General features: G+C 40.0%; 1 pseudogene; it reads left to right on the top strand.

The window, feature by feature from the left end:
• The first annotated feature begins 3,150 nt into the window (after positions 1-3,150).
• On the top strand, positions 3,151-4,360 carry LOC138089736 (large ribosomal subunit protein uL3 pseudogene; annotated as a pseudogene).
• The last annotated feature ends 7,086 nt before the right edge of the window (positions 4,361-11,446 follow it).

Raw genomic sequence — 11,446 nt, 5'->3', positions numbered from 1 at the left:
ATTATTGACTAAATTATCTCAAACTAGAGACAATAATGTATGACTCTCACAAGCAACTGATATGCTTGCACATTTTAACCTATTTTAACAATCCTTATGTTAAAAATATGTAACAACACAAACAAGGTAGGTAATTTTTGCATAATTAAAGACAATGGTATTTTTAACATTTAGCAGCAGAATGAAACAAAAAATCCAGAAGCAGGAGGCCCCTAGAATCTGCTGATGTTCCAGGAGCTTAGAATATCACCATTTCTGGGTAGAAATGAGTGCCCCAGACAGCAGCGAAATCAAAGTAGTTCTCCAGTAAAACATGCCTGCGTGGGCTATCTCTACGTGTGTGTCAATCCTTGCTGTGGCTTTAGGAAATTTTCTTTGGCTCACAGATTTACTGTCCTTCTTACTTGGTGTTATTAAAATAATTAGCCATTTCATTCATAGCCTTGTTTCTAGGGCTGATGCTCAACAGGAATCTAACCTTCTCCCCACCCCTTCACCCCCCACAGTGGAGCTGCTGCTCTAGGACAGTATTCACTCATTTTCTCATTCCAGTTCATCCTATTAGCCTCCGCGGGAAAATCTGCCAGAGAGACTTCTTCCTCTTCTCCACTGTGCCTCAACGTTTGCTCCAAGATATGTTTCTCTCACTTTAACAGGGAAACGACAGCACTGTGCTCAAACCCACTGGGAATCCAACCACTGGACAAATACATCTCCTCTCGGAAATAAGTAATAGACTCTAGTGCTGCAGTTCTGCCAGTTAGAAGTTTGACCTTAAGGCAAAAGGTGTCCTGAATTCCAATTTCTTATTTTGCAGATCAATAGTTAGAACACAAATCTATTTGAAGTAGAGGTTTCTGTATGAGAGAGACTATTCTATTCCAAAGGTATCAGTAGAAAGTATAAAATCTTAGTATCAAGGAACCAGGGGTTTCCGAGCAGGAGGAATGGCCTAATGCAGTGATAATTTTAAGGAATGTTGGTTTGACAACGGTAAACAGATCCAAAAGGAGAGGCCTGAGACAATTCCACCAGGGAATCCTGGTTAGGGATTTCTTTTGCATTGAGAAGTGAATAAATTAGATGCTAAAATATGGTGACATCAATGAGCATAAAGGCTGAGCTGCCAACAGTAAAGTGTAAAAGTGTTAAGTTGAAGAACTGGCTATAAGGCATGCCTGGATAATGAGTTTTTTTGTTCTAACTTTTTCTTCCTCTTCATCTGTCTCTTCTTCCTTCCAGGCTGCAACCGTGTCTGAGCCTACACATTCAGTTGTGTTTACAATGAAAGATACATTTGAAATGCATATACAGTTATATGTATGGGTCAAAGATATAATTGCTTTTATTAATGAAAAAAGTAAAAATAAAGAAGATCCAATGTCTTGAAAGCTAAACGGGAAATAATTCCAAATTTCATAGAGCGTTTGGGTAGGATACAAACTGGAAAAGAATCAATGAATAGCCATTTGCTATTCATGTTCTAGCATGGAGATATAATTTACTTGAATGATTTACATTCACTTAATGAGTTTGTCCAACTCAAGGAAAAGTGATTAATTCTGTGTGACAATCATTTTCTAAATTACAAGAGAATAAAAAGTATTGGCCACACTGTAAAATTGTGCTAATTGCTTCCTTTTCCAATATCATTTCCATTGGTAATAAAAGGAAATAATATTTTTAACAGTAAGTTTTTGTTTTATTAAAAATAAGTCAGAACATTTTTTTTAAAGTACAGATACTTCAGGTGAGAAATGAAAATTTATCAATTGATAATACAAACTAATCTTGGGTGTTTGAATACATAAAAGAAATAGAGAAACAGCAACAACAACAAAAAATCCATACAAAAGTACTTTCATCTTACCTTTGGAGAATGGCTTCTGCCCTTGCTTGAGAGTTAATCACTTTTCCTGATAAAAATACGATAAAAGAGAAAAAGAAGTATGATACTGTTTGCGCAGTCAAACAAGTGGTCAGAAATCAGCACAATGAAATGGAGTGGGTGCAATTCAGGACAGGAGGGGAAAGACCCAACAAAAGAAGAGAAAAATTTGCTTGGTCAAGTGATAGGAAAACATCAGCCTACCAATTTACCACTGTACTACAATTTAAGCATATTTATAATACAGCTATTTATTTTCCTAAGTTTCCTTTTCAGTGATTCATTGCCTTTTTTTTTTTTTTACTAATTCTTGGAATTTCCCCAAGTTCTGTCTTTGAATTTTGAAGCTCTCCAAAGTTTACACTTCTAGTAGGGATTCACTTTTTTGGTTTTTCTTCATTTTCTATCTCTGTCAAAATTTACCCATTCAGTATTTCATTCTATCTTCTAAACATTCCCTATGTCCCATGGTGCCAATAAGCTTTGTGTCTACCTGAAATTATCCCTTAGGATAAGTTTCTAAGACTATATACAAGGAATACACACATTTAGTACCTTCCCAAGAAGTCATTTCAGGCTTGACAATTGACTCCTCTCTAAGGCTGGACATTTAGGATGGCCTGAACAGGTAAATTACTGTGGGATTAGAAAAGTATTGAAACTTGGCTAGGAAATCTTGTGGCAGTTGTGTAAAATGAAGGAACTTGGTAACATAAAACAAACTTCACAAATTTACTTAACGTTAACCTTCCATATGGTGCTTCCCTGGTGGGTCAGTGGTAAAGAATCTGGCTCCAATGCAGGAGACATGGTTTTGATCCCTGGGTTGGGAAGATCCCATGGAGAAAATTTTAAGAAAATTATAATATCTTTAGAAATGCTTGAAATAAACAAATATACTTAAATTATTTCTAATTCCAGGTCCTATAGTAGGGAAGATAACGAGTTGTATTCAAAGATTTGGGCTTTTGAGTCAGGGTTGGTATACCAGTTCTACCACTTACAAACTTTGTAAACTTGACCGAGTTATCAAATTCTGGTACAGAGCAATGTTGATTAAGAAAGGTGATTATATTCAGAGACCCAAGAAGTCATCTTTCACCTAGTACGTATTTATTTGTAATATGCTTTAAACAATTATATTCCTTCCACCAACCAGTTAGAGAATAATAATCAAACAAAGCAGGAAAATTGGAGAGTGAACTGCTTGAATCAGACTTTTAAAATGTCCCTTTACTCTACCGGCAGCTTCCGACGGCAGGATGTCTCACAGGAAGTTCTCTGCTCCCAGGCACGGGTCCCTGGGCTTCCTGCCTCGGAAGCGCAGCAGCCGGCACCGCGGGAAGGTGAAGAGCTTCCCCAAGGATGACTCTTCCAAGCCCGTGCACCTCACCGCCTTTCTTGACTACAAGGCTGGCATGACCCACATTGTGAGGGAGGTCGATAGGCCGGGGTCCAAGGTGAACAAGAAGGAAGTTGTGGAGGCTGTGACCATCGTGGAGACTCCACCCATGGTGATCGCGGGCATCGTGGGCTACGTGGAAACACCCCGAGGCCTCCGGACCTTTAAGATCATCTTGGCTGAGCACATCAGCGACGAGTGCAAAAGGCGCTTCTACAAGAACTGGCATAAGTCTAAGAAGAAGGCCTTCACCAAATACTGCAAGAAGTGGCAGGACATAGATGGCAAGAAGCAGCTTGAGAGGGACTTCAGCAGCATGAAGAAGTACTGCCAGGTCATCCGTGTCATTGCCCACACCCAGATGCACCTGCTTCCTCTGCGCCAGAAGAAGGCCCACCTCATGGAGGTCCAGGTGAATGGAGGCACTGTGGCCGAGAAACTGGACTGGGCCTGCTAGAGGCTTGAGCAGCAGGTCCCTGTGAGCCAAGTGTTTGGCCAGCATGAGATGATTGATGTCATTGGGGTGACCAAGGGCAAAGGCTACAAAGGTGTCACCAGCCGTTGGCACACCAAGAAGCTGCCCCGTAAGACCCATCGAGGGCTGTGCAAGGTTGCCTGTATTGGGGCGTGGCATCCTGCCCGGGTGGCCCTCTCTGTGGCTCTGGCTGGGCAGAAAGGCTACCATCACTGCACTGAGATCAACAAGAAGATCTACAAGATTGGTCAGGGCTACCTCATCAAGGACGGCAAACTGATCAAGAACAATGCCTCTACTGATTACGATCTGTCTGACATGAGCATCAACCCTCTGGGTGGCTTTGTCCACTATGGTGAGGTGACCAATGACTTTGTGATGCTCAAAGGCTGCGTGGTAGGAACCAAGAAGCGAGTGCTCACTCTGCGCAAGTCCTTGCTGGTGCAGACCAAACGGCGGGCCCTGGAGAAGATCGACCTCAAATTTATTGACACCACCTCCAAATTTGGTCATGGTCACTTCCAGACTGGAGGAGAAGAAAGCCTTCATGGGACCACTTAAGAAGGACCAAATTGCAAAGGAAGAAGGGGCCTAATAGAACAGATTATACAGCTGGTAGAATCTCAATAAAATTATTTTCCAGTGGGGGGGGGGAATGTCCTTTTTTTGTTCAGAGGGAAAATGAGATTCTCCCAAATTTGAGGATCAAGGAAGACTAAAATTGCCTTCAGGAATTTTTATGCACTGCCTTCACTTTCCACATCTAAGCAGCCATACTTTTAGGAAGGCATAGTGTAGTAAGAAGAAAGATGAACTCCCCAGGTCTGTAGGTGTCCAATATGCCACTGGAGAAGAGTGGAGAAATAATTCCAGAAAGAATGAAGAGACAGAGCCAAAGTAAAAACAACACCCAGTTGTGGATACAACTGGCGATGGAAGTAAAGTCTGATGCTGTAAAGAACAATATTGCATAGGAACCTGGAATGTTAGGTCCAAGAATTAAGGTAAATTGGAAGTGGACAAACAGGAGATGGCAAGAATGGACATCTATATTTTAGGAATCAGTGAACTAAAAAGGATTGGAATGGGTGAATTTAACTCAGATGACTATATGTCTACTACTGTGGGCAAGAATCCCTTAGGGGAAGTGGAGTAGCCCTCATAGTCAACAAAAGAGTCCAAAATACAGTCCTTGGGTGCAATCTCAAAAACAACAGAATGATCTCTGTTCCTTTCCAAGGCAAACCATTCAATATCATGGTAATCCAAGTCTATGCCCCGACCAGTATTGCTGAAGAAGCTGAAGTTGAATGGTTCTATGAAGACCTACAAGAACTTCTAAAACTAACACCCCCAAAAGATGTCCTTTTCATTATAGGGGACTGGAATGCTAAAGTAGGAAGTCAAGAAACACCTGGTGTAACAGGCAAATTTGGCCTTGGAGTACAGAATGAAGCAAGGTAAAGGCTAATAGAGTTGTGCCAAGAGAATGCACTGGTCAGAGCAAAGACCCTCTTCCAACGACACAAAAGAAGACACACAGAAATCACCAGATGGTCAATAATGAAATTGAATTGATTATATTCTTTGCAGCCAAAGATGGAGAAGAAGCTCTATACAGTCAGCAAAAACAAGACCAGGAGCTGACTGTGGGCTCAGACAATGAACTCTTTATTGCCAAATTCAGACTTAAATTGACAAAAGTAGGGAAAACCGCTAGACCATTCAGGTATGACCTAAATTAAATCCCTTAAAATTTTACAGTGAAAGTGAGAAATAAATTCAAGGGATTAGATCTGATAGACAGAGTGCCTGAAGAACTATGGACAGAGGTTCATGACATTGTACAGGAGGCAGTGATCAAGACCATCCCCAAGAAAAAGAAATGCAAAAAGGGAAAATGGTTGTTGGAGAAGGCCTTACAAATAGCTGAGAAAAAAAAAAAAGAAGCTAAAGGCAAAGGAGAAAAAGAAAGCTATACCCATTTGAATGCAGAGTTCCAAAGAATAGCAAGGAGAGATAAGAAACCCTTCCTCAGTGATCAGTGCAAAGAAATAGAGCAAAACAATAGAATGAGAATGACTAGAGATCTTTAAAAAAAAATAGAGATACCAAGGGAACATTTCATACAAAGATGGGCACAATAAAGGACAGTAATCATATGGACCTAACAGAAGCAGAAGATATTAAGAAGAGGTGGTGAGAATACACAGAAGAATTATACAAAATAGATCTTCATGACCAAGATAATCACGATGGTGTGATCACTCACCTAGAGCTAGACATCCTGGAATATGAACTCAAGTGGGCCTTAGGAAGAATCACTATGAAGAAACCTAGTGGAGGTGATGGAATTCCAATTGAACTATTTCAAATCCTAAAAGATGATGCTGTTAAAGTGCTGCACTCAATATGCCAACAAATTAAAAAACTCAGCAGTGGCCACAGGACTGGAAAAGGTCAGGTTTCATTCCAATCCCAAAGAAAGGCAATGCCAATGAATGTTCAAACTACCACACAATTGCACTCATCTCACAGGATAGCAAGGTAATACTCAACATTCTCCAAGCCAGACTTCAACAGTATATGGACTATAAACTTCCAGATGTTCAAGCTGAAATTAGAGAAGTCAGAGGAACCAGAGATGCCAACATTTGCTGGATCATCAAAAAAGCAAGAGCATTCTAGGAAAACATCTACTTCTGGTTTATTGACTGTGCTAAAGCCTTTGACTGTGTGGATCACAGCAAACTGTGGAAAATTCTTCAAGAGATGGGAACAACAGACCACCTGATATGCCTCCTGAGAAATCTGTATGGAGATCAAGAAGTAATAGTTAGAACTGGACATGGAACAACAGATTGGTTCCTAACTGGGAAAGGAGTATGTCAAGACTGTCTATTGTCACCCTGCTTATTTAACTTATAAGCAGAGTACATCATGAGAAATGCTGGGCTGAAATAAGCACAAGCTGGAATCAAGATTGCCAGGAGAAATATCAATAACCTCAGATATGCAGATGACACCACCCTTAAGGCAGAAAGTGAAGAAGAACTAAAGAGCCTCTTGATGAAAGTGAAAGAGGAGAGTGAAAAAGTTGGCTTAAAACTCAACATCCAGAATAATAAGATCATGGCTTCTAGTCCCATCACTTCATGGCAAATAGATGGGAAAACAGTGGAAACAGTGAGAGGCTTTATTTTCTTGGGCTCCAAAATCACTGCAGATGGTGACTGCAGCCATGAAATTAAAAGACGCTTGCTCCTTGGAAGAAAAGTTATGACCAAGAATAAAATACTTAGGAATATATCTACCTAAAGAAACTAAAGACCTATATATAGAAAACTATAAAACACTGATGAAAGAAATCAAAGAGGACACTAATAGATGGAGAAATATACCATGTTCATGGATCGGAAGAATCAATATAGTGAATATGAGTATACTACCCAAGGCAATTTACAAATTCAATGCAATCGCTATCAAGCTACCAGCGATATTTTTCACAGAACTAGAACAAATAATTTCAAGATTTGTATGGAAATACAAAAAAAACCTCGAATAGCCAAAGCAATCTTGAGAAATAAGAATGGAACTGGAGGAATCAACTTGCCTGACTTCAGGCTCTACTACAAAGCCGCAGTCATCAAGACAGTATGGTACTGGCACAAAGACAGAAATATAGATCAATGGAACAAAATAGAAAGCCCAGAGATAAATCCACACACATATGGACACCTTATCTTTGACAAAAGAGGCAAGAATATACAATGGATTAAAGACAATTTCTTTAACAAGTGGTGCTGGGAAAACTGGTCAACCACTTGTAAAAGAATGAAACTAGATCACTTTCTAACACCGCACACAAAAATAAACTCAAAATGGATTAAAGATCTAAATGTAAGACCAGAAACTATAAAACTCCTAGAGGAGAACATAGGCAAAACACTCTCAGACATAAATCACAGCAGGATCCTCTATGATCCACCTCCCAGAATTCTGGAAACAAAAGCAAAAATAAACAAATGGGATCTAATTAAAATTAAAAGCTTCTGCACAACAAAGGAAAATATAAGCAAGGTGAAAAGACAGCCTTCTGAATGGGAGAAAATAATAGCAAATGAAGCAACTGACAAACAACTAATCTCAAAAATACACAAGCAACTTATGAAGCTCAACTCCAGAAAAATAAATGACCCAATCAAAAAATGGGCCAAAGAACTAAATAGACATTTCTCCAAAGAAGCCATACGGATGGCTAACAAACACATGCAAAGATGCTCAACATCACTCATTATTAGAGAAATGGAAATCAAAACCAAAATGAGGTACCACTTCACACCAGTCAGAATGTCTGTGATCCAAAAATGTGCAAGCAATAAATGCTGGAGAGGGTGTGGAGAAAAGGGAACCCTCCTACACTGTTGGTGGCAATGCAAACTAGTACAGCCACTATGGAGAACAGTGTGGAGATTCCTTAAAAAATTGCAAATAGAACTGCCTTATGACCCAGCAATCCCACTGCTGGGCATACACACCGAGGAAACCAGAATTGAAAGAGACACATGTACCCCAATGTTCATCGCAGCACTGTTTATAGTAGCCAGGACATGGAAACAACCTAGATGTCTGTCAGCAGATGAATGGATAAGAAAGCTGAGGTACATATACACAATGGAGTATTACTCAGGCATTAAAAATAATACATTTGAATCAGTTCTAATGAGATGGATGAAACTGGAGCTGATTATACAGAGTGAAGTAAGCCAGAAAGAAAAATACTAATACAGTATACTGACACATTTATATGGAATATAGAAAGATGGCAATGATGACCCTGTATGCAAGACAGCAAAAAAGACACAGATGTGTATATCAGACTTTTGGACTCAGAGGAAGAGGGAGAGGGTAAGATGATTTGGGAGAATGGGATTGAAACATGTATAATATAATGTAAGAATCGAATCGCCAGTCTATGTCCGATGCAGGATACATCATGCTTGGGGCTGGTGCATGGTGTTGACCCAGAGAGATGTTATGGGGAGGGAGGTGGGAGGGGGGGTTCATGTTTGGGAACGCATGTACACCCGTGGTGGATTCATGTCAAAGTATGGCAAAACCAATACAGAATTGTAAAGTAAAATAAAGTTAAAAAAAAAATAAAAAGCAGAGACATTACTTTGCCAACAAAGATCTGTCTAGTCCAAGCTATGGTTTTTCTAGTAGTCATGTATGGATGTGAGAGTTGGATCTTAAAGAAAGCTGAGTGCTGAAGAATTTATGCTTTTGAAATGTGGTGTTGGAGAAGACTCTTGAGAATCCCTTGGACTGCAAGGAGAGACAACCAGTCCATCCTAAAGGAAATCAGTCCTGAATATTCATTGGAAGGACTGATGCTGAAGCTGAAACTCCATTACTTTGGCCACCTGATGCAAAGAACTGACTTATTTGAAAAGATCCTGATGCTGGGAAAGATAGAAGGCTGGAGGAGAAGGGGATGACAGTGGATGAGATGGCTGGAAGGCATCACCGATTCAGTGGACATAGGTTTGAGCAAGGTCTGGGTGTTGGTGATAGAAGGGAAGCCTGGAGTCCTGCTGTCCTTGAGGTTGCAGAGTGAGACATGATTGAAAGACTGAACTGAGAGTGTAGTAAGATCAAACTGGTCAATCCTAAAGGTAATCAACTCTGAATATTCACTGGAAGGACTGATGCTGAAGCTGAAGCTCCAATATTTTGGCCATCTGATGTGAAGAGCTGACTCACTGGAAAAACCCTGATGCTTAGACGGATTGAGGGCAGGAAGAGAGGGGGATAACAAAGAATGAGATGGTTGGATGGCTCCCCGACTCAATAGATGTGAGTCTGAGCAAACTCCAGGAGATAGCAAAGGATAGGGAAGCCTGGCATGCTGCAGTCCATGGGGTCACTAAGAGTCAGCAATGACTAAGTAACTGAAAAACAAAATATAGTAAGATGCATAGTGTTAGAGGGCCTCCTGGGTTAGCGGTTTTCATAGAAATAAAGACTTTAAACCAAAGGATAGAGAAATATTGGGAACGGTACAGCTTTGAAAGTATAGTCTTAACCTCAACATGCCAATTATTGCAGACAATGCGCCACATGCTGTGTGTCTCTTTTTAATCAGAGGTGTTAGAAACAGCGCATCTCAAATAAAGCTCTTAACAGAACTGATTTTGTTACTTTGCTAGGGTTCTCTGATTTCCTTTGATGATCAGTAGCACCATTTGCCTCGACTGGTGGAATTGGTTGTGAAGATTTTGGCACAATGCCTTTCCCTGGATTTAGTTGTTTCTATGTTGCAGGGTTATGTAGGTTGACTTTGCTGACTTCTCTTTACATAATTTGTTAATGTCAAAGCTCAGTTCAGTTCAGCTCAGTCGCTCAATCATGTCTGGCTCTTTGCGACCCCATGAACTGCAGCATGCCAGGCCTCCCTGTCCATCACCAACTCCCAGAGTCCACCCAAACCCATTTCCATTGAATCGGTGATGCCATCCAATCATCTCATCCTCTGTTGTCCCCTTCTCCTCCTGCCCTCAATCTTTCCCAGCATCAGGATCTTTTCCAATGAGTCAGCTCTTCGCATCAGGTGGCCAAAGTAATGGAGTTTCAGCTTCAGCATCAGTCCTTCCAATGAATATTCAGGACTGATTTCCTTTAGGATGGACTGGTTGGATCTCCTTGCAGTCCAAGGGACCCTCAAGAGTCTTCTCCAATAATCTCATTTCATATTCCTACTAAATCACTTAATCTCCACTTTAATATCTACTGAATTTTGTTTTTTATTTAATTTCTTTTTTCTTTGATTCACAGTTGGGTGATTTTCTTTATAAAATATCAAGGTGAGCCTTGATTCATTTACATAAGCATAAAGGAACTCCTAATTAATACATTCAAGTGATGCATGCATAGATCTCTCACTGTAAACATGAAAAGCAAAGAAAATCTTTAGAAAAGGGTGTGAAGTGGACAAAGGTTTCCTATGGGGACTTACTGACCTGTGAATGTTCTCTGTTGCTGTGGTAGGAATATGTGTGGGACTTTGCTAGCTTATTTTCAAGAACTAAAATCTTTGATTAGTGGAAATTCTTTGAGATTTGACAAAGCATTGATTAATATTGCTGGTTTCCAAGGAAGTCAGGACTCTGAAGCTCCTGGAATATTTTTCACCTCCTCCTCCATCTTCTTTTTCTCTGTTGCTCTCTCTCATCTTCCATTTTCTCTTCACCTTCCTCTACTCCTCCTTCTTCCTCTTCTTTTATCCTTCTGTTCCTCTTCTTCCTTCTTCTCAGTGACTCCTTCAAAGGGAAGTTGGATGAGAAAGCTAGTCATCATCTCACCTCTAAATCTTCTCCATATTATAGTTTTATTATAATGGGTCATGACAAAGTAAATAATCCCTGTTGGCTAAATTTACTTTACTGAAATTAGTTTGAATGTATAAATAAGTACAATATCACTACTGAACTTAATTTAACATTCTAATTAGATGTCACTACTTCCAAACCTAGAATAATTGCCTTGTGATTTCAAGGACTTTAAGCATGTTTGCCTAAGGAGACTATGACTAATGCTTCTTAATTTCCTGGAAAAAATTATTCATAGCTGTGATTCAGTAAAGAGATAAAGCTTCTATAATCTATTTGTAAAAGACCTG

This window comes from Capricornis sumatraensis, chromosome 13, assembly GCF_032405125.1.
Source record: "Capricornis sumatraensis isolate serow.1 chromosome 13, serow.2, whole genome shotgun sequence".
Taxonomy (NCBI): domain Eukaryota; kingdom Metazoa; phylum Chordata; class Mammalia; order Artiodactyla; family Bovidae; genus Capricornis; species Capricornis sumatraensis.
Note: the sequence above shows the minus strand (reverse complement) of the source record. Positions and strands in the feature narration are given on the sequence as shown.